The sequence below is a fragment of the Macaca nemestrina genome, chromosome 1, assembly GCF_043159975.1.
Source record: "Macaca nemestrina isolate mMacNem1 chromosome 1, mMacNem.hap1, whole genome shotgun sequence".
In the NCBI taxonomy this organism is placed as follows: domain Eukaryota; kingdom Metazoa; phylum Chordata; class Mammalia; order Primates; family Cercopithecidae; genus Macaca; species Macaca nemestrina.
Window position 1 is genome coordinate 56187378 of NC_092125.1, and position 23612 is coordinate 56210989.

Consider the following 23612-nt stretch of genomic DNA (forward strand, 5'->3'; position numbering starts at 1 on the left):
TCATGCCCTGTTACTGAAGTAGTGAAGTTGCTGGTGTCAAAGCATTCCTTTCGCAGTTTCCTGTACTAGGGTTCCGGGTGATTTTGCACATATTTATTTCAAAGATCCTCCGCACCACACCAGGGAGTTTAGCTTTTGGAATGTTGTAAAAGCCACTGTCCTCTATGCTGGGACACTTTCATGCAACGTTTGCTTAGCCTAACTCAGGAAAACGCCTTTGTTTTTGTTTGTTTTTTCTCATTTCCCTGCACTCCACATTAAACACAGAGGTTTAATGTGGTTTAGTTTAAATCACCTGGTAAAAGAAAATGGGATCACAAACGCTGTGGTCCAGAAGAAAGGGAACATCAGTAAGTCTGTTACCGCTTGCAAGTGGGGGCACTTACATATAAAAGAAGAAAAAACAAGTTCTTAAAAAGCAGCGGACCCTGGGTTCGGTGGGAAGTTGGCCTGAAGCCGGGGAAGAGGGCTCAGGGGGCCAGACGCGGTGCCCCGCACCACGCTAGGCCTGACAACCGGAAGAGAGGGGCCCCGGCTCCAGTAGGGAAACCGCCGAGGCTTCCCACACTTCAAGGAGCGCCAGGGACGCAGGCGGGAAGCCTCCATCGGGCAACCGGCCGGGACCCACGGCGCGGGGAGGGGCCGGCGCCCGCCCCGCCCCTCTCCTCGGGGATGCCGGGATGTTTACACTCCTGACAGCGGCGGCCGCAGAAGGAGGAGCGGGAGTCGCGGGAGTCGCGGGAGGATGGGCCGCCGCTAGGTTCGCACTCCGGACGCGCCTCGCAGTGCGCAGGGTGGGTGCCCCGCGCCTGCAGCGTCCGCCGGGGCGGCGCGGCGGGAGGTGGCCGATCGGCTCCGGGCCTTGCAGCCTCAGCCTCCGGTCCAGCGCGCTTTCCGACGGCGGCGCCGCGCCGAGCCACCCGCCCGCCCAAGGTCCCTCGCGGGCGGGAGAACGGAAAACTCCCAACTTCCTGGTGAGTCGCTGCCCAGGGTTCAGGCGCCCGGACCGGCCAGCTCCTGCCGGGAGGGGCCGCCTGCGGGAGTCGGGCCGGGAGAGGGAGGTCGGGACCGCGCGGGGCGGCCTCCTGGATCCCCTCGCTAGGAGTAGGTGGGGCGGGGCGCGCCGCGCTCGAGACGGATGGAGGTTTCGGTCTTGTTCGTTGGCAGCGGTGGGAGGGGGCGGTAGGAAACTTCATACCTGGCACCGGCTCTGGAGGCCCGAGGCCGCCAAGGGCGCCGCGGTAACTAAGAAACTCAGCGGCCACTGCGGCGGCGGCAACAGGTCTTTGGTTCCAGGACCTGAGGAACTTAAGCGAAGTCCCGCCTCCCGGCGGATGCTCATTGGCGACGTCGGTTATTTATCTCTCGCGGATTGGTGAAGTCAATCTGTCAGGATTCGGCAGCAGCCCGACTTAGGAAAGTGAAGTGCGCTGGGAGAGAGTGGGTGGTGGGAGCCGGCAGATAGGTGAGAATCCGAAGTGGCCTCAGAAGTACAGGGAGCGTGAGAGGTCTGTTGGAGAATGAACTTGGAGAGACTCGGGATTACAAAATGTCGGAAAGAGGGATTGCGAGGCAATAGCGAACATTGCTGGTGATGGTGGCAATGGAAAAGAAATTGAAAACTGAGGCCAAAGTCAGAAAAGGGGAGCCAAAGGAAAACAGAGAAAAGTGACAAGACCGTATGACCGCAGAACAGTGTAAGGAAGCGAGCACAACCTAGAGGATGCTGCCTTGAGAGCTAAAGAACTTCTGTTGCCTCTTTTACATTGTAGGCCTTCACTCCTAAAACCGCAGCATCCTCTAGTCTTGCACTGGGAGCTTACTGGGGTGGCGGAGAGATGATGTATTAGCCGATGAATCGTGTTCTCGCCTAGCTGTAGTCCTCATTGGGGAGAAATGCTAAAAATATACTTAGTTTACAGTAAGATACATGCTACTGTCCTTGCGCAATTTTGGTGACTGAACTGAAAATCAGAAATACACAGAAATAAAATGGTTATTCTCCTTTGAGGTTAACGAGCTCAAGGATGCAATTGAAAACATCAAATTTCCATAGTTTGTAGAGCCTAATGTAGCCATCATAATTGGAACCACTGTTTCTAATTCCTCCTCCAAGGAATTTACAGTTTCAAGGGTATGCACACTCCCTCCAGGCGACAGCAGTATGTCTTGTCAGGTTGCATTAGAGAATTAAAGTACAGAGTATGTGTGTTATAAATATGTTTTGTTCAGGACCTTAAGCTGCTGGTGGTGTGGTCGAAGAATGGCATAGTACTTGCACTCAAAAAGTACAGAATGTTTGGGACAACCGGTCAAACCCTGAAAACGGTGAACAGTAAAAGAAGAGATACAGTTAACCCTCTAATGCTTTGTGGCAAGTCTTGTTGAATGGCCGCTGAGTATTCTTGGTTTGTAACACTTGGTGATGGCCAAGTGCTCTTGAAACAGTTAACTTAAAATTTCAGCAGTTATTTTATTTCCAGAGCAAGGAATCTTCTCTCTTTCGGCGAGATCCAGTCCACAGCTTGCTTCACTCCTAAAACAGCGGCATCCTCTATTTGGTCTCGCACGGGGAGCTGGCTGGGGTAGGGGAGAGGTGTTGGAGCTTTGAAAAAGCTTTGCCTCTCGGAGGACTCAGAGGGGCAGAAACTGTATGGGGTGAGAGGAAGGCCTGCGAAATAAAAAGGCAAAGGAACCCTTTGAGGAGGCTAGTTGCCGTCTCGGGGCCAGTGTGTGTGGGAGCTCGGGGACCCTCCCGGAGGTGCGGGCCTGAGATTCCGCTGGGTGGCGGGAGACTCCGCCCTCCAGAGGATTGACGGCCTTCGCAGCCAATGCGCAGCGAGGAACTCGCGTTCGGGAGGGCGGATACTTCCTACTCCAGCCCGGGGCTCGGAGAAGGCCGCATTAGTTCTTTCTCCAGGGATGTGTGCCGAGGGACATTAGGCTGAGGGCTAGCCGGGAGAAATAAATACATAAAGGGGGAGGGGGCTTAAGTTTTCCCTGAGCCATCCTAGGTGTCCCGTTTCGTGTTTCGGCTGCACCTAGAACTTAACTAGTTCTACTGAAAGTTTATAGTAGATAAGAAGCGAAGTTGTTCAGCAGACTAAATATAGTCCATGTGACTGAGGGGGTTTTACTCTGCAATTATCTGAAAATGAAAACCACTAAATGTCAGAATCTAAATCGTTAGGCGTTTTCACAGCTTCTTGGGAATCTTTCCATGGTTAAAAATCTTACCAATTTAACAAGACGAACTTTATTTCCAAGCGTACAGACTCATTTTATAGTCTAAACTACTATTTATTTATTTAGATAATACATGTAGCACCCACCATTCCTTTCCCTCTTTCATATTTTCCTGTCTGGACAAATTCGAGTTCGTTTCCATCCCAGTAAAACAGCATTTACCCCAAGATTGAGGAAAGCACGTATGGTATGATGGCTGTGGACTAGTGGAGGAGGGGAGATTTGATGACTCTGTAGCTAACGTACCTGATTAATAAATTAAAAATCAGCATTGCATGGTAATGACCAGAAGTCCAGTGCAGTTACAGTTTGTGTAACTTAACCTCATAACGACCCTATCGCCCCAAATCTTTCCTGGTGCTTGCAGTTGATAGTTTCGGGCTCTTACTGTAAACGTTTAAGTATTCTTTTTTTCCCCTCAATTACTGCGAATTTAGTGAAATATAAACTCTTTTTTTCACTTAAATATGTGGTCTGAGATGACATTAGAGACTTTTACGGTGTTTCCAGAACCAAACACTATTTTCCTAGCAACTATCTGATGTTGTAAGAATGTATCTCTGTAGTATTACAAACATCGCCACCATTCAGGGTACCTGAGAACTGGGCCTGAGAGCAGGGCCAGTAAGTGTTAGTGATTATGCACTTTTGGGCTGAAAAAAAAAGTTAAGTAGGTAATTCCAAAATTTCTTTCAGGTTTTGTTTCCCTTGATTTTTTTTTTTTTTTAATAGGCTTTAGTATTTTAAAAATGCACAGTGTAGTATTTAAAAAATGCACAGTGTAGCTGCAGCTGCAGCTGCACAAAACAGCACTCTGTCCTCATTCCCGGTTTCATTCACATTAAAATATTTACCCCTTCGAATAGTTGTTGGAAAATTACGAGGGTAGGTATTTCAGTGCATCGTTTATAAAACATATCAAACTTAATGTACGACTTAAGGGTGTCTTGGAAATGACATGTATGATTACTGTTTGCTCTGAATTGTTTTGTCAGCACTTCAGCATTTATATAAATATATAGCAAGATGTTTTAAGACGCATTTCTTTACTCTTTTGAGACTTTTTCAATTTAATTCTCCCCCCCACCCATTTTTATAGGGAATATGGATGCATAATGTTTGGTTACATAATTATAATCAAATATATGCATTTGTAGAACATAATGGTAGTTCAGAATTTTTAAATTGATACAATTCAATCTCAGAGTTATAAAACTTCTAAACTGCTGAGTTCTCCTTTGGTAATTAATAGTTTGATTATTCCTAGGTGTTATGTATTTTCACAAATTTTTTTTTATTCTGAAGAAAACACTTAGAGGATATACTTCGTGCTTTTCAGTGGGCAGTGGGAATGAGAAGGACAGATGATCATGAAGCGTTCCTTAATTAATATTTTTGAGCAGGGTAACTTCTTTTTTAACCTTTGTGAAAATAATTGCCCTGCCATACTATTTAGGTAATGAGGTTATACAGTGAGTGGTTTTGTTGTAATAGCTATCAAAGTGTTAAGCAGAACAATATATACATGAACAAAACTGATTTTAGCGGTCTATAAAAATGATTTAGAAATACGTGTTTTAGGTTACGTAATGGAAATAGGCCTTTTTGTAAATCTTGTTACTACTCTTCTGTTGGTAGTAGGTAAGGGCTACTTTTTCAGTCCAGTCTGCTTTTTTGTAGACTAGTGGTTCACAAATTTTTTCTCTGTAGGGTCACATAGTAAATATTTCTGGCTTTGTGAGCCCTGTGATTGCATCTGCTGCCATTGTAGCCAAATACAGTACCTGACCAAGTGGTCATAAGTGTGTTCAAATAAAACTTTATTTATACAAATAGGCTGGTAGCTTCCCCCTGCTCTAGAAGATAATACCAGAGGTCTAAATATGGTGCTATGCCATTGGCGTTGGGTTGATATGGAATTTTCCACAACAGCGTTTTATATTTTGTTTTTGTCCTTATACTCTTGTGACAATTTGTTGATCTTCCACAGTTCCCTCAGAATAATGCCCAGCTATCCATTTCCAAATTTTGTGTTTCATTTCAGAGTTTGTCAACATATGAACCTCTTTTAGGTTTATCCACCTTTTCAGGTTTCTTCACCATTCTTTGCTTCTGGGGGATCCCACTCCTATCCTGTGACATTGGATTAATGCCTCTCTGTGGCTCCCTGCTTCTTACTAAAGTGACATAGAATCTAATGTCAGTCATTTATCTTTACTAAATGAAAACTACTAGACAAAGAAACATACCAAAACTTACTCATCTGCTTCTTTGTCTAGTAGTTTTTATTTTAAGCCTACTGGTATGACTACCTTTGTCTACTTTAGAGGAAATTTTTGACATGAGCAAGAGGGTGGGCAAATTTTTTTCTTTTTAGGAAACATTAACTTAGTCTTTCATAAAAGACTTCCCTCCCCACTCCACCCCCTCCCCCAGTAAAAAAAATACTGGAAAGAGCCTGTGCGTTAGCAGAGGGCCTACAGTCAAGGCCTGGGGTAGAGGTACGTCTGACCTTTGCTCTGAAAAGAATTAGCTGTAGACTTACCTGGGTGTAGCTACTGAGCAGCATAGAGCAGAATGGAAAATGCAACAGCTTTGTAAAAATTACACAGTACACTTTCTCAGCTCTAGCCAGGAGTGGGTTTTGTGTGTGCTGGACTTTTGACCTCTTAGCCCTCGGGGAAGTCCAGGTAGGACCTGGGACAATGAGAATTCCAGTCTCTTCTCTTTATCTGATTCTGCTGCACATATGTTATCATTATCTGTGTTTGCCATTATGTGGAAAAGGCTAGGCACAAAACTCCAGGGTTGTCGTTGCCTACTTTATGACCTTGGTTGAGTTGCTTATTTTATTCAGACTGTAGTTGTCGCAACTCATAAAGTTGCCTTGAGGAGTAAATGAAAATATCTTTGTAAATGTGTGGTAGCAGGCCCAGTGTTAGTTTCATTTCACTTACCTCTCTGTTCTTAGGACCTTCACGGGTGGGAAACACATCTCCGGTTGTCAGTTTGTTCTGATGACAGGCCCTGTCACCCACTCTGTCTTGGCCCAGTTTTGTCTTAATGGGCTGCTTCCCACTTCTGCCATTCCCACTTCCTCTGCTTGAATTCTCCTTTTCCTTTGCCCTGTGATTTCCATATTCAAAATTTAATGGTTCCCACATTTGAGTTAGTTTTTATGATTTTCTTTGGAGGGTGGGGAGAGCCAGCAATCCATAGTTTCTCAGACAGAAAAAGGCACAAGAGGCTTGGGGGAGGGGGGGTTATATTATGGACTACAAATAATGTGAGTTGCAAAAAGATCTTTAAATACAGATTCAAAAAAAATGGCAAAATTAAAAATGTTCTTCCTAGCATGCTTAAAATTGTTTCTTTTTTTAAATTGTTGAAATATTTCCCCTATATCGTTATATTAGGCAAATTACTATACATTTTATTATGGTTATAATCATAACAAAGCCATATGTCCTTTATTATATTATGGTTGGAAGAACTGAATAGCTGTGTTTATGAAAAATTGTTATACTTCTAAAATGTAAGGAATTCCTAATCTTGTATTGCCTTTACATCTAACTGCTGGACTATATAGTAAAATAATATGATACCAGGCACAGTGGCTCAAACCTGTAATCTCAGCACTTTGGAAGGCCAAGGTGGGAAGATTGCTTGAGACCTGGAGTTCAAGACCAGCCTGATCAACATAGTGAGACCCTGTCACTACAAAAAATTAAAAAAAATTAGTTGGGCTTGGTGGCACGCATGTGTAATCCCAGCTACTTGGGAGGCTAAGGCAGGAGGATTGCTTGGGCCTGGAGGATGGCTTGAACCTAGGATTTTGAGGCTGCAATGAACTGTGGTAATGCCACCACACTCTAGCCTGGTGACAGAGTGAGTCCCTGTCTCTAAAAAAATAAAATAAAATAAAAATATAAAGACACCTAGAATAGGTCATTTGTTTTAGGCAAATAGTATATCTTTATTCCAAACAGTTTATTTCTAGGCGTGGTTTGTTAGTCAATAAATACATGTAAATTGAAAGGTCTTATATAAGAAGATTTTGCTCGGGGGAGGATTGGTTTATGGAACAACTTATTTCTTATTTTTCATGGCAACCTACAAATTGACTTCCTTTGTTTTCATCACTGTCTTTGTTAGAATATGTTTAGAATAGTCTGGTGGTAGGTATGGTATTCAGTGAAAACTGCCATTTTTTTTCTATTTTCAAAATGCATTTAAAATGAAATTTTAATAAGGTATTTACTGTTAAGAAATATTTTTTAATGTTGAATGGCATACTGTTTTCACCTTCACTTTCTTATTTTATGACTTTGAGTATTTACAATATCAGCTGTTGGCTGGGCGCTGTGGCTGACACCTGTAATCCCAGTGCTTTGGAGACCGAGGTTGAGCGGATTACTCGAGCCCAGGAGTTTGGGAACAGCCTGGGAAACATGACAAAACCCCTTCTCTACTTAAAAATACAACAACAACAACAACAACAAATCAGCTGTCAATAAAGATTGTCTTTAGCTACATAGTTCTCCTGTTTACTCCTCTAATTTTTTTTTTTTTTTTTTAAAGTGGAAAGGAATTTGTTACTGAACATTTAATGGTGTTTAATGGTTGTGAGGGAGTTTGAGCTTCCAGCAGAATATCCCAGTACCAGGACCCCAAGGGAGTTGCTGTCTCTTCTGTGATCAGAAGGCCACCAATCTAGGGCCATACAGCCACTGCTCTGATCAAGACACAGTTACAGTAAGAAAAATGCTGCTATTTGGGGGACCCTAGAACCATACCCTGCCCTATTATGGTCCTGGAAACGACGCTCTGGGCCCTGACTCTATACAGCCATTATTCAGAGAGATTGCAGGTTCTATTCTAGACCACTGCAATAAAGTGAATCTTGCAATAAAGCCAGTCAGATGAATTTTTTGGTTTCCAAGTGCATATGAAAGTTAGAGTTACACTATTCTGTAGTCTATAAAGTATGCAATAGCATTATGTCTAAAAATATACGTAATTAAAAAATATTTTATTGCCAAAAAATGCTAATGATCATCTGAACCTTCAGCAGTTCGTAGCATTTTTGCTGGTGGAGGGTCTTGCCTCAGTGTTGATGGCTGCTAAATGATCAAGGTGATGGTTGCTGAAGGCTGGTGGCTGTCGCATTTTCTTAAAATTAGCCATAAAGCTTGCCACATCAATTGACTCTTTCTTTCATGAAAGATTTCTCTGTAGCATATGATGCTGTTTGATAGCATTTTACCCAGAGTAGAACATCTTTTATAATTGGAGTCAATCCTCTCAAACCCTGCTGCTGCTTATAAGTTTATGGAATATTCTAAATCCTATGTTGTCGTTTTAGCCATGTTCACAGCATTTTCATCAGGAGTAGATTCCATCTTAAGACATCACTTTCTTTGCTCATTTATAAAAAGCGACTCCTCATCCGTTAAACTTTTATCATGGGATTGTAGCAATTCAGTTATATCTTCAGGCTCACTTTTAATTCTAGTTCTCTTGCTGTTTCCACCATATTTGTAGTGACTTCCTTCACTGAAATCTTGAATCCCTCAAAGTCATCCCTGAGGGTTGGAATCAACTTCTTCCAAACTCCCATTGACATTGATATTTTGACTTCTTCCCATGAATGACAATTGTTTCTAATGGCATCTAGAATGGTGAATCCTTTTCAGAAGGTTTTCAGTTTGCTTTGCCCAGATCTATCAGTTTGATCACTGTTTATGACAGCTATAGATTTAAGAAATGTATTTCTTATTCTTGGATAAGAAGACTTGAAAGTGGATTATTCCTTGATCCATGGGCTGTAGAATGGATGTTGTGTCAGTAGGCATGAAAACAACATTAATCATCTTGTATATTTCCATCAGAGCTCTTGGTGACTAGGTACATTGTCAATTAGGAGTCATATTTTGAAAGAAATCTTTTTCTGAGCAGCCGGTCTCAACAGTGGGCTTAAAATGCTCAAAAAATCATGCTGTAAACCGATGTGCTGTTGCCCAGGTTTTGTTTTTCCACTTACAGCACACAGGCAGAGTAGATTTAGCATAATTGTTAAGGGCCCTAGGATTTTCAGGGGATGGTAAATGAGCATTGGGTTCACCAGCTGCGTCAGCCCTTAATGAGAGCCTGTTCTTGAAGCTTTGAAGCCAGGCATTGACCTCTCTCTAGCTATAAAAGTCCTAGATGGCATCTTTTTCAAATAGAAGGCTGTTTTATCCATATTGGAAATCTGTTGTTTAGTGTAGCCACCTTTATCAATGATCTTAGCTAGATCTTCTGGATAACTTGCTGTAGCTTCTACTTCAGCAATTGCTGCTTCAGCTTGCATTTTTATATGATAGAGATGGCATATTTCTTTAGACTTCATGGACCAACTTCTGTTAACTCCATTTTTTCTTCTGCAGCTTTCTCACCACTCTCAGCCTTCACAGAGCTGAAGAGAATTAGTGCCTTGCCCTGGATTAGGCTTTGATTTAAGGAAATGTGACTGGTTTGATCTTCTATCCAGACTACTAAAACTTTCTCTGTCTCAGCAGTAAGGCTGTTTCACTTTCTTATTCATGTGTTCACTGAGTATCACTTTTTTCTTTGTCTTTTTATACAGATGTTTTACTTATTATAGAAGGTTTTAAACACATTCAAAATAAACAAAATAGTGTCATAGACCAGCTCCGAGCTTCAGCAACCACTGATAATGTACCATTTTGGACTAGCACTTTGAATTTCCTTCGAGAACTTCTCTTTTGCATTCACAGCTTGGCTGTTTGACTCCAGAGGCCTAGCTTCTGACCTACTAGCTTCTGACCTGTCTTGACCTTTGACATGCCTTTCTCACTAAGCTTAATCATTTCCAGCTTTTGATTTAAAGTGATAGATGGGTGACTCTTTCTTTCACTGGAACACTTGGAGGCCATTGTAGGGTTATTAATTGGCTTAATTTTCATTATTGTTGTGTCTCAGGGAATAGTGAGGCCCAAGGAGAGGGAGAGAGATGGGAACAGCTGGTGCAGTGAAGCAGTCAGAACATAACACCACGTATCATTAAGTTTACCATTTTATTTGGACATGATTCATGGAGCCCCAAAACAAATACAGTAGCATCAAAGATTGCTGATCACAGACCACCATAAAAGATATAATAATAGTGAAATAGTTTGAATTATTGCAAGAATATCCAAAATGTGACACAGAGATATGAAGTGAGCACATGCTATTGGAAAAATGACACTAACAGACTAACTTCACATAGGGTTGTCACAAACCTTCAGTTTATAAAAAACACAATGTGTGAAGCACAATAAAATGAGATAGGCCTTCATTAGTTTCCTGTAACTGCTGTATCAAATTATTACAAACTGGATGGTATAAAACGACAAATTTATTGTGTCACAGTTCTGCAGGCCAGAAGTCAGAAGTCAGGGTGTTGACAGTGCCGTGTTCTCTCTGAAGGCTTAAGGGAGAATGTGGCTCATGCCTTTCTCTTAGCTTCTGGTGTTGGCAGCAGTCCTTGTCTTTCCTTGGCTTGTGGACATATCACTCCATTCTCTGCCTCTGACATGCAGGTTCTTCCTATGTGTTCTCACTTGTGTCTCTTCTCTACTTATAAGGACATCCTCATGACCTCATCTCTGCTGCTTATCACTCTTACACTTAAAATTCAACAAGCAGAATCTATGCTTTTCTATTCAGATTCTTTACTTTGAAAATATTTTTCAGGCCGGGCGCGGTGGCCCAAGCCTGTAATCCCAGCACTTTGGGAGGCCGAGACGGGCGGATCACGAGGTCAGGAGATCGAGACCATCCTGGCTAACACGGTGAAACCCCGTCTCTACTAAAAAATACAAAAAACTAGCCGGGCGAGGTGGCGGGCGCCTGTAGTCCCAGCTACTCGGGAGGCTGAGGCAGGAGAATGGTCTAAACCCGGGAGGCGGAGCTTGCAGTGAGCTGAGATCCGGCCACTGCACCCCATCCTGGGCGACAGAGCAAGACTCTGTCTCAAAAAAAAAAAAAAAAAAAAAAAAAGAATATTTTTCAAATTTCTGATGTTTTTGGTCTTAACAGCAGATTTTAAGATTGTGCGGGGGTTGTGTCTGAAAGATAAAGGCACCCGAGGCATCTTATATGATATGCACTCAGTAGCATGATAATGATAATCACAGGAGAGAAAATGCCACTTCAAGCAAGGTGAAAGAAAATAGTACATCTAAGTGTTAGTTTTAGTTCCTTCTCAACCAAACGGTCCCTTGTTACTGGACTGCTTAGGCTGTGTGCTGTTCTCACCATTTTTGGCATTTTTACAAAATTTCTCTCAACTGGGTGTGAAAGCTTACCACTTCCCTTGCTCCTGAGGTGTTTTTTTTTTGCACACGGGCAAAAGCTCTTTGCCTTGCCACTTAGGGTTTTTGCCTCTAGTTACCATTACCTACCTGTGGTTCTCTATCTTGTTTCACAGCTCTACTGCACCAGACTTTCCTGTCTTGCATGTCTGGCCATGCTGGAAAGTGTTCAAGAACATTATGATGAGTAACCTGTTCCTTTTTCCATGACTGTCTTATTTCCATCTGGGACTTTGATAACAAGTGACAGGCACTTGAGTCCCTTCTAACTTCCCTCCTTGTCAGTAGATACAACCTTTGCGTCCAAGTGGTGATGCTCTTTATTCAAAAGCCTGTTTGACAATTTTAAAACTTTTCTACCAGCGATTTGTTTTCACCTTTTAAAAAAATTTGGAGTTTATAAACAGCACAAGCCCTTGTTGTTTATGACCATTTTCCCCTTCACTTTTATTTATTATAAGAAGATGCAGCTTGACATAGAAAGTTTTCAAATAGTGGGTCAAGTCCAGGTGTATTTTTTTTTATTTTTCAAATGCCAAACATAAGTTCTGACACTTAGTGTGAGCTAAATGTAATATATGTGGAACTCAGTTTAAGAATTGAGTGCCTGGTCTAGGGGAGAGTAATAATAGTGTGGTTAATGGTTCAGATAATATAAGAAGCATGGTCTGTAATGATGTACTAACGGTATCTGGTTAGAAAATATTGAGACTTTTGTCTCTTAGTGTGTGGTCACTGGCAGGGCAGTACTACCATGCCTAGCCCCTTTTTTGTTTGTGTTATGGGTTGTCATCCCCAGAATGTCAGCATTTCCACATTTTCTAACTTTTGACTTTGTGGGGTATTTGCATATGCATTTTGAGAATGTTTGAAAGATGATACAGTTGACTGCACAGACTTGGTGTAAAGTCAGTTTCAAATCGAGGTGAGCCTTCTCTGAACTTCAGAGGCATACTTGCCTGAAATTTGAGGATAGACCATGTGATCTTTGGAGCCTTCTGGCAGCTGTAAGATGAGTGACTCTGTGATTACATTCCCTTTATAATTCGTCTTTTTGTTTCTTTATTTTTCTTCCCATTTTCCTACTTGGTCTTATCAATTCACAGACCGAAGAAAGAGAAATTTGGGAGTTGTTGGTAGATAGCTGAAAGTGAGTGAAATGATTACAATTTAAAAAGGGACCACAGCAGACACGAGGGAGAAAAACCTAGATGGCAGTGGCAATTTTAAGAGAGAGGTAATGGTTGGAATAAAGTAGGAGGAAGAAAAGAAACCTTTCAAAACAAAGGAGAGGACTATGCAGAACATATGGGAAAGGAATGTTGGGAAGTAGCTTTCTGTAATGTTTACTCATTTGAAAAGATTATTCTGAGATTTCTCTGTATTATAAAATTAGTATATAGGTTGCATAGTTGATTTATGTGCATAATTTATAGTTTAAAAGTAAAGTGGTCAGTACATACGGCTTAGCTTTATGTGCTAGTTTTTAAAAAAATCTACCTTATTTTGAGTGTTTGGTTATTAATGGATTATGGACATAACTGCTGCTCAGTAACTCCTTCATCTGCTGGAAGGAAGGTCAATTTTCAATCAATAGAAATAGGTAGGTAAATGAGATGCTTCTTATTTTGCTTGGAGGTGCCAGGTTTATTTGCCAACTTTCCACTGTTAGAAAGCACTTTGGATCACCACTATCAGATATTTAGATTTCTTTTTGAGTCTGGAAGATTGTATTTCTTATCAAAACAAATATCCAAGTTTATGCTTTAAAAATATTTTAGTTTTTATTAATTGCAGAATATGAGAATAAAGGAATGACCTAATGCTGTACCATATTTCCTGACTCACATGTCTTCAGTGGTTCCTCTGCCACTAAATGGAACCCCACTTGATCCTGACCTGGCTTTCTAGATTGTTTCCTGTATATTCCCCTACATTTTAGTCACATCTAACAAGTTAATTTTTTTCTTTCTTTCTTTCTTTCTTTTTTTTTTGAGACGGAGTCTCACTCTGTCGCCCAGGCTGGAATGCAGTGATGCAATCTCGGCTCACTGCAAGCTCCGCCTCCAGGGTTCACGCCATTCCCCTATTCTCCTGCCTCAGCCTCCCGAGTGGCTGGGACCACAGGCGCCCGCCACCATGCCCGGCTAATTTTGTATGTTTTTAGTAGAGACGGGGTTTCATCGTGTTAGCCAGGATGGTCTCCATCTCCTGACCTCATGATCTGCCCACCTTGGCCCCCCAAAGTGCTGGGATTACAGGTATGAGCCGCTGTGCCCAGCTGGGTTTTTATTTTTATTTTTTTTATAGAAAATTTTGTATCCTTTCTGGCTTCTCCACTCTATGCTTTTCTCACCGCTTTAAATGTCTGTTTTCCATACGTCACTGTTCAATCTCAGTGCATTAAAGTAGTATTTATCCTTTATGGCCCTGCTCAATTACTATACAAAAAAATACAAATAAACCTCTTTCTTCTGCTTCTTTAAGCCTTTAGTACGTATTGAGTCTTGTTGTAGCTATACTTAGCTTCCTCTCTGGAGCATAAGCTTCTGGAAGGTGTGAATCATGTCCTGTACAGATTTGCGTTTTCTGACCATTCTTGTCAGAACTTGCCATTTAAAGAATGGCAGATGACTGCTTCCCAGAGACTACACTTGACAGGAGGTCTAGGCAGGTCCTAGCAGTAAGAGAATGTCCAGAACAATTGAGCTGTTGGTTTCAGGGAAGGTCTAGGATGAATGCCAGGCACATGTCTCTGCAAGGCCCAGAGAAATGTGAAGGAGGTCTTACTGTTTGAAATAGGTAAAGGTCTAATCTGCCAATGGTCACTGTCAGGATATTCAGGGATTTAGTCTGAGATGCTTGGTTTTATATCTGAATTCTGAATTCCAAGGTCTGAAAGATGTTAGAGTGGGGTGAGATAGGAATCAGGACTAGGAAAAGCGAGTGTGTCAGACATGAACTTGGTGTGAGTGGGGAGGAGTGTGGAGACCAGAGAGAGACCAATTTGGCAATTAAGTCTAAGTTAGAGGCTCAAGCAACAGGGAATAAAGTGAGAGATAAGTTCCTGGAGTTAAGACATGATATTAAAACATGACCAGCAGTTAGACTAAATTGACTTGAAGCTGATGTAGTAAGCTGTTCACTGAGTGTACTTAAATTTCCTTTCCTTAGGGCCCAGTTCCTTCCTAGTTCAAGTTAAGTGGTTTGGCTTTCTGTAAGGGGGTAGGAACCCTTTTACTCCTTAAAGGTATGGCTATCTATGTGCCAATTAATTCCATGTTCCAAGAATTCCCCCACTGAGAAAATGTTGCATTGAGTTAAATAAGGAAATAACTAGACAAATATTTGAGATTATTCCCTTCATAAGAATAATTACTAATTGTGAATTGATGGTTTGAATACCATGCTAAAGAGATTGAACCTCTTTTGTGAAGTGATTGTGAAGTTACTTGTACCTTTATGTTTTCAAAATTTGATGGTAATAGCAATAAAAGCTTTACTGCTTTTATGATCTCTTTATTTGGTTGGTAGTTATGGCACATCAGAAACTCGCATCAAAATAGAATCAAGATTATTGTAAAGGGGACCTCAAAGGTAGATTTCTTTAAAAAAACAGTTTTTTTATTTTCAAGATGGAATCTTGCTGTGTTGCTCAGGCTGGTCTCAAACTCTTGGCCTCAAGCTGTCCTCCCCACCTTAGCCTCCTGAAGTGTTGAGATTACAGGCGTGAGCCACTGTACCTGGCCAAAACATGTATTAAGATAAGTTTGGTTTATGAGATACATGAAGGAATTAAGTTCAGACTTGAAAATTCATACTTCAATGAGACTACAGTGTACTTAAAAATTACCAAGAAAAGGGCTTATGTCTTTTTTATAAATAGAACCCTCTGTAATGTCTTTTCTTTTTTTCCCCTTTAAATTTAAAATTGAGTTGAATTTGTTTATGCTTTTTAATGTTTTTAAGAAATGCTTCTCTAGCCAGTTCTAAGTTTTTTTCCTTGCTTAAAGTCCTTCAGTTACTGCCTTCAGAATAATTTCTAACCACTTAGTCTCTTAAAAATATTTTATGAGATGGGTGCAGTGGTTCATGCCTGTAATCCCAGCACTTTGGGAGGCTGAGGTGGGAGGATCACGAGGTCAGGAGTTCGAGACCAGCCTGACCCACATGGTGAAACCCTGTCTCTATTAAAAATACAAAATTAGCAGGGCATGGTGGCACACTCCTGTAATCCTAGCTACTCAAGAGGCTGAGGCAGGAGAATCGCTTGAACCCAGGAGGTGGAGGTTACGGTGAGCCGAGATTGTGCCACTGTACTTCAGCCTGGGTGACAGAGCAAGACTCCGTCTCAAAAAAGAAAAAAAAAAATCAAAAACCTTTATGATTTGGGCCTTGGTACTTTCCTCTGCTGAATCCCGTGCTCCTGTCTTAGGGCGTTGGTTGTGGTTCCCTTGTTATTCCATGACTGAGTCTGGAATGTCCTTCCTCTTCTCCTTTGCCTGGTTAGCTCCCACACGTATTAAAACTTACCTTGAGTGTATTCTCTACAAGGCCTGCCTGACCCTGACAGCTTGCTTAAATAACCCTGACATCCTTCCTGTGAACTCTTATAGTAGCAGTACCCAGTGATGGTGTCTGTCATCATACTTGTTTCTTTATATTATAAAAGTCTGTTTCTGTGTGTCTCCTCTGGGAATCACTTGAGCGATCGGAATTGCCTTAGTTCCTTTTGTATTCTCAGCAGCTCTGTAATAGACATATCAGTAATGCTGAAGAACAAAACAAAACAAAACATTAAACAAACTAAACAAAGCAAAACAAACAAACAAAAGAAACAAGTTAACGAATGAGCTGGAGAAGGTAAAGAGACAGGAGTCTAGGTTAGCCTGCAGTGTTTTGGCTGGGGTGTGGGTTGGTGCTCTGAATAGATGATACCAGCACTCTCTTCTCCCTCCCCTTCTCCCCGACCTTTGAATAGCTGTGACTTTTTATTGAATTGAAATGAAATAAAGAAACTAGAAACTTAACTTTCTTGTAGATTCTTTGGACATTTAATTTTTGTCAGGGTGTTTCCTGCCTCGTTGAGGACAAGGATGCCTTTTCACCAGAGATAAAGAGCTCTGCTCTCTCCTTCTATTGGAATATTTTCTAATTCTTTTTTGATTTTGACTCTGTAGTCTTTCATAAGCAGTAGGAGCATGATCATGAGACTTAGGAAGAACAAACTTTGTCCCAATATAGTTTAAGAAATCTCATAGCTTGATACAGAATATGTTTGCAGCTGACCTTTACATACCATCTTGGTCCGAAGACAGTCAGATCGGTCTTCCCATGTATATAGTGCCTACAAATCCCAGGAATATCAAAATTGTACAGATTCCTAGTTGCTGGCTAGAGAAGTGAGAGTTGAGATATTCTAAGATATAAGGAAATGCAGGTTTTGCCTTAGTTATATATAAAGTTGTCATCACAGAGTCTAGTGCTGAAGAGCAAAGGAGAAGAAATATTAACCCATCAGCTTAGAGTTTAGAGTCCTATTTAAGCAAAGCGTTTAGAATAACTCCCTCAATTCTTGATTAAATCTATATTGATCATAACTAAGTTAGTAACAGGTAACAGTCTTCTTTGTGTGGTGGTGAGAAGATGCATCTGTGATGCTGAGTTTGGAATATCATGGGATATGTAGGTGACACTGTCTAACAGGCAGTTGGTTATATATCTCGTGCTCAGCAGAGAGGTCTGGCCTGGAGTAAGAGCTCTGGTGTCATCAATAGAGAGACTGATGTGTAGCAGCAGAGGAGTCTGTCTGGAGAAGGTGTGTTGGGGGCCTTGTTCATTCTTTCCCACTTAAAAGTGCAGTTTTTCAGATGTGGTGGCTCATGTCTGTAATTCTACCACTTTGGGAGGCTGAAATGGGAGGATCACTTGAGACTGGGAGTTCAAGACCAGCATGAGCAACATAGGGAGACCCTGTCTCAGCAAGAAATTAAAAAATTAGCCAGGGTCATGGTATGTGCCTGTAGTCCCAGCTTCTTGGGAGGCTGAGCTGGGAGGATTGCTTGAGCAAAGGAGTTTGAGGTTATAGTGAGCTATGATTGTGCCACTGTACTCTGGCCTGGGTGTCAAAGTGAGACTCTGTCTTTAAAACAAACAAACGAAAGAAAGGACAGCTTTTTTGAAAGGTAAATAAATACCCAGTGAATACGGGAGGAAACTAAAATTTAACTTGTTACTTGCTGCCTGATTTAAATATAATATGTGAGGTATTTTTCTTGTCAACATAAAATAATCTCATTTCCATTCTTAATCTGTTTTTAAAGCCTCTTAGTATAGACCATCTTTATGACATTTTACCATTCTTTAGTTAGAATATGGAGTTTCACAGATTCAGAAGGTTTCTGAAAACAAAATTTAACTGGCTGTCAATTATATAATTTCATTTTGAAAGCCTACAGTCAGTATTAATTAGATTTTCTTTTATTTGGTCAGAGTCCTTTATATTTAAAGTTTTTTTTTTATAGAACATCCTAGATAGCTTCATCAGCATAACATTATGTTATTCCTACTTTTAATTTTTCTTATTCTTTGGATAGTATTTCCACAAAATCATAGTTTTACATGTAAGTGTGCCAGAGAAAGTACATTTGTTTCTGGTATATGTTTATGTATGTTAAAAGACATTCATACAGAGTTTGGCATGATTTTATAGTCTGTGCTCAAAAGAGCAAGAGAGAAATTACAAGATAGTGCAGGTCAGAATTGAAATAATTTGGCAGAGTTTGGTGAGAAAGTTTGCTTAGCAGCTGCATGGGTTAACTTTGCACCATCCATTCAAACCATAGTTCAGTTCTGAGATATAAAAATATGTAACCAATTAAATTTAGTTTCCCAGAGGTAAATTTTAAAACATAAAATAGAACTTTGAATCTTGTAAGTACATTGAAACATCTTGTTGTTAAGTACAAGGATAGTTTTATGTAACTATGAGGCAGTGACTTTTACATACTTGCTTTTTTCCTTCCTTTCTTAATTTTACCTTTTTGAAATCTTAATTTGCATTGACATTTATGCTTGGTGAAAAAAAAAAAAAAGAAACTCAAATGTACAAGTATTATGCCTCTTTGTTTTTTGTGTACATAGGAGGGGGAGGAAGGCAATGAGTTTTCCAAGAAGTAAAGTAACAGACTAAATTTCTGTTGCTAAACATTGATTGTGTCCTACTAACCTAATTATACATTAAATAGACTCTTGTTTTGACTAACTCAGGTCCTAAGAATGCAGTCAGGGCTTAAGTGGGGGTTAGTGAAAAAGTTCATTGCAGAGGACATCAGAAGACTTGAGTTAGAGTTAGTCATTGCTATACCACTGAGATCAAGGCCTCAGTTTCCTTGCCCAGTTTTTAGCAGCATCAAGAGGAGTAATGGATAGGAAAGTGTTCTTTTTTTTTTTTTTTTTTTTTTGAGACAGGGTCTTGCTCTGTCACCCAGGCTGGAGTATTGTGGCAGGATCATACCACTGCAACCTCAACCTCCTGGTCTCAAGTGATCCTCCCACCTTACCTCCCGAGTAGCTAGGACCACAGGTGCGAACTACTGCACTGGGCTACTGTTTTAATTTTTTGTAGAGATGGGGGTCTCACTGTGTTGTTTAGGCTGCTCTCAAACTCTGAGACTCCAGTGAGCCTACCACCGCGGCCTCCCAAAGTTCTGGGACTACAGGCATGAGTCATTGTACCATGCCTGACAGAAAAGCTTTTAAAACTACTTTATGGTTTATTGTAAACTGTAGTATCTAAAGAAGAGAGGATTTTGAAAGTTCAGGAATAATCAGTGCATAGAACAGTGTCCGTAATAGAGTAGGTATGCAAAATATATTTGTTAAATGAATAAATATGAGCAGTTGATATGTCTTTCTATAAGGATTAAATGTAAAACCATGTGTTAATTTTGAAAATTCCATGAAATTTTTCTTTTATATAAATGCATTTTTCATTTTTGGTGTGTGATTTTTCTGTTATTGAGTACTTGTTACAGACCAAAGGCTTTTAAAAACAAATGACCTTACCATAAATAATTCATACTAATGAAAGTATTTCCAAGTACTAGCCTGTATTACATAAGGCCTTATCAACTTCGTTATGATAGAATTCATACTATGAATTATTTAGTACAAGGAATTCAATAGAATGTTTTTTAAATTTGGTTTTAAAGATGGGGACAAGCTGTTTATCTTAGCTCTTTATGTCAGTTTGGTTGTCATGATTTTTCTAGTATTACAGCTGAATGATTAACTTAGTAAGTGTGTGCTTTTGCCAGACTTTAGTTGTTGCTATGTGACTAACTGAATGACATATAAAAACATAAGAGGAATTTGTAATAGCATTCTGTGTCCACAGTTAACCTAAACAAATACAAAGTCTATCAAAGGCTTTTGGGACATACTTTAAAAGGGCTGAATAAGTATCACTTGTCTTTCACATGCTTGTAGGGAAACTCTTCTGTAAAGATAAGCAGAAGAAATAATACTGTCTTGCATTTGTGTGCTGCTTAAAACTCTTGAGAACTGTTAATAGTTTATTCTTCCAGCCATTCTTTTGCGGTAGAAAGTGCCCTGCTTTAATTTGTTGTTTCAGAGATAATGATGTAAGACCTTCCTCTGTCTACTCATGCTATGTACTCATTATGAACCTTCCTTTAGAGGGGAGGGAACTGAGACACAGAGCGGATATGTTGTCTTTAATTGAAAGTACGTGCTCATGTGAATTTAAACTAAGGTTTCCTGATGGTTAGACCTGTAGTTTTTTAATCTTTTGTTTTGTTTTCTAACTATGTTTAGTTATTCAACAAATATTTATTGGATCTTCATGTGTGCTGACGGTATAAAAATGAAGAGCAAACAGATTCAGCCCTTGAGTAGTAGTTGCTAATATATAGGTAATGGGTAAGGCCTAAGATGGACAGACAACTGATTCATTTAAATACATGAGACAAATGCTCAAAATAGGTATTTTTAAAAAGGCTACCTAAGTACCAAGCAAGGTTGACTAGGCCGACTAGCTGGGTTGAATATTTTAGTAAGATGCCATAGTCTGTGTCAGAGGCACATAGGCATTTGGAGGAAGTATACATGGTTCACATTAAGGCCACAGTATGGTACTTATGTGGGGGAAAGTAGCTGGCAAGTAAGGAGTGAGGCTGAGGAGATTGGGTTTTATTCATTAAAGGGTTTTAAGCGGGCTTATGACATAGATTTTCATCTTAGATTTATCATATATATATATATAATGGGTATGTAGAATAAGAATTTCATTACTAACATCAGGAAGAGCAGTTAGTAGGTTTTAATAGTAGCAAGGATCATGAGGTTCTGGCATAAGCAGAGTGATGATGTTTGTGAGGTACAATTAGTAGGAGTTGAAGACTTATGTGGAGGTAAGGGAGTAAAAGTTTCTGGTATGACCTAGGGACCGTAGGGGATGACTGGATGAAAATGCCATTCACTAAGAAAGGAAATACAGAGTAGAAACAGTTTACAGTGGTCAAGATTTTAGACATGTTAGGTTTGGGATATCGGGCAGAAAGATACAATAGAATTGGAAATGAGATTCTGGAGCTACAGGTTTATAAATCATCAGTATGTAGGAGGCAGGTTTTGTGCCAGCTGAAAATGGGTGATTATTGATTTAAATAACCAAGGGACTTACCATTAAAGGAAACTTAAGCAAGAGAATCAGCAGACTTGTTTATTGATCGCAGAGCAAAGGATGCATTTTGTGTAGAAATGATAAAAATAGATAAAATAATTTCCTTATTATGCTCTTTATGTAGTGATTCACATTGCTAACTTGATTTACTTCAAGCAAGTATTAGATTAAGTAGTAGTACATAAACACACAGTTCTGAACCAATAATTGATGAAAGTAAATTACTGTTCTTCAGCCAAGAATTGGAAAGGATCAAAGTGTTCTCTTCAGTATCACAAAATGCCAGAAGTAATGAAACAGTTACTTCAGAGACCTAACAAAATCAAAGCAGAGGATTGTGGCTAAAAAAGGGCATACACAGCCGAATTATTGTTCATGTATGATGGCAATAGAATTTTTTTTTTTTTTTCAACGTTCAGAGAAAATGTATCACATATGAACTCTTTAAAAGTTATTTGAAAATGTACTATTAAGAGTTTGGGAAAGGGACATGTTTATACAAAATCTTTGAGAAAAAAGCATTGAAATAAATTAAATGTAGAAGCAAGACTACACAGTTGTTTTGCAAGATGGGAAATAGTACAAAATGTCAGAATAACTTAAAAAGGGTGTGGTTATAAAACTTATAATCTGAGAACTGGGAATGAAGTGTTGGGTGAAAGGGGAGAGTGATGGTATGATCAATTCCTCAGCTAACCTTGGGTTCTGTGCCAGAAGAAGGATTTCAGTTTTACTTTGATAATGAACAAAAGTCTGGTTAAAGGAGGCCTTTAAACAACTTGGAATCACCATTAGTGGAATTAAGATGAGAAAAGATAACATGTTTGTTTTCTAAATGACTAGACAAAAGCAAGCAAACATCGTCCATGTGGCAAAAGATGAAAAAAAAAAAAAAAAAAAGCAAGGAAACATACGAATTAAAAATATAAAAGGCAAGTGTCAATGAAACAATTTGTATATGTTATATTAAATTTCCCATTAAAAGAAGGACTCAGATTAAAGAGAGATCCTCAATTATGTGCTGCTTTCAAGAGATATTCTTAGAACAAATCAACCTAGAAAGATTAAAAATATAAAGGTAGCCAAGATTTATAGGGAAAATACATCAGAAAACACAGAGGAGTAGCAATATAAAATTTAAAGTAGCATTTAATGAAGAAAATCCTAAATAAGAGAAAAATCAACTTTATAAATAGACTCAAGCCCTAATAACTAATAGACTAATGACTATGGAAGAATTAAAGTAATATGAGCTGCCTTCCCACTTAGATTTATAGTCCTGTTTTTAACATTTTTTACTTTTAAATGGAAATGAATGGGAATCTTTCAATTCATGCCCTTGAGTTACTATATTAATATCAAAGCCTGCCAAAATTTGACCCAAAGGATGATATGTTGGTCAAATATTGACCAGACTATGTTCAACAGATTACCAGACTTTTCCAAGATAATAGAAATTCTGTAGGAGAATTCCGTGGCTAGACAAGTTTGGAAAAATCTGCATCGGGTACTCTTTTGGGGTTTACAGTGCACTTTAGTGTAATTGGATCCCTGAGAAGTCTTACAGTAAAGAAACCAACTTGACTTTATTTTGCCCAGTATTTGCAGATTCATTTGACCATGGACCCTCTGAGCCCTGCCATTTTTTTTTTCTTTTGTCATGGAATACAGATTAACAACTCCTGGAATTCTAGTGTTTTAAAGAGCAGAGTTTCAAGAGCCCTTATTGATGTAGATGCACAAAACTTCAATAAAATTAAAACTAATGGTACAGTTAAAGAGTCATCATGACCAATAAAGGTTTATCTGAGCATATAAAGATGATATAATGGAAGAGATCTAGCTGTTTGATTGATTATCTCATTTGGTTTAGTAAGAAAATTTGTCAGATAAGCTTAGCAGAGCAGAAAAGCATTTGATATCATTTGATACCCCCCTCTTTTTTTATTTTATTTTTTTAAGGAAAAGCGTCTTAAAAAATTGAGACTGTCATTTGATATGGAATATGGTCAATATAAAAACATACCGTGATTTCATATAAGTTTGTCCTTATTTCTTCTCAACTGCTATAATTTAAACTCATTGAATATAGGAAATATATTAATCTTTACATTTTCTGTTGCCAATTCTAATATAAGGCCTTTCATTTTTAGGCATTCTATACTATAGTGATTTCTTAAATGAAAACATTTGGAAACATATCCTCATGTAGTTTTCAAGTTACAGTGGATTTTAGGAAGGGTGTGTGTGTGTGTGTGTGTGTGTGTGTGTGTGTGTGTAAAACATTTTTAAAAAATGTA

The 23612-nt window shown here is 39.6% G+C and overlaps 1 protein-coding gene across 2 annotated transcripts in view; it reads left to right on the forward strand.

The window, feature by feature from the left end:
• Nucleotides 1-686: 686 nt before the first annotated feature.
• LOC105484949 (NIMA related kinase 7) overlaps nt 687-23612 on the forward strand; it is a 151118-nt gene continuing 128192 nt past the window's right edge. The window contains exon 1 of one of the 2 annotated variants that reach the window (XM_071077634.1): nt 687-974. The gene's annotated coding sequence lies outside the window, so the exon portion shown is untranslated. The remainder of the gene's footprint in view (nt 975-23612) is intronic. The other variant, XM_071077636.1, reaches the window with a different exon arrangement.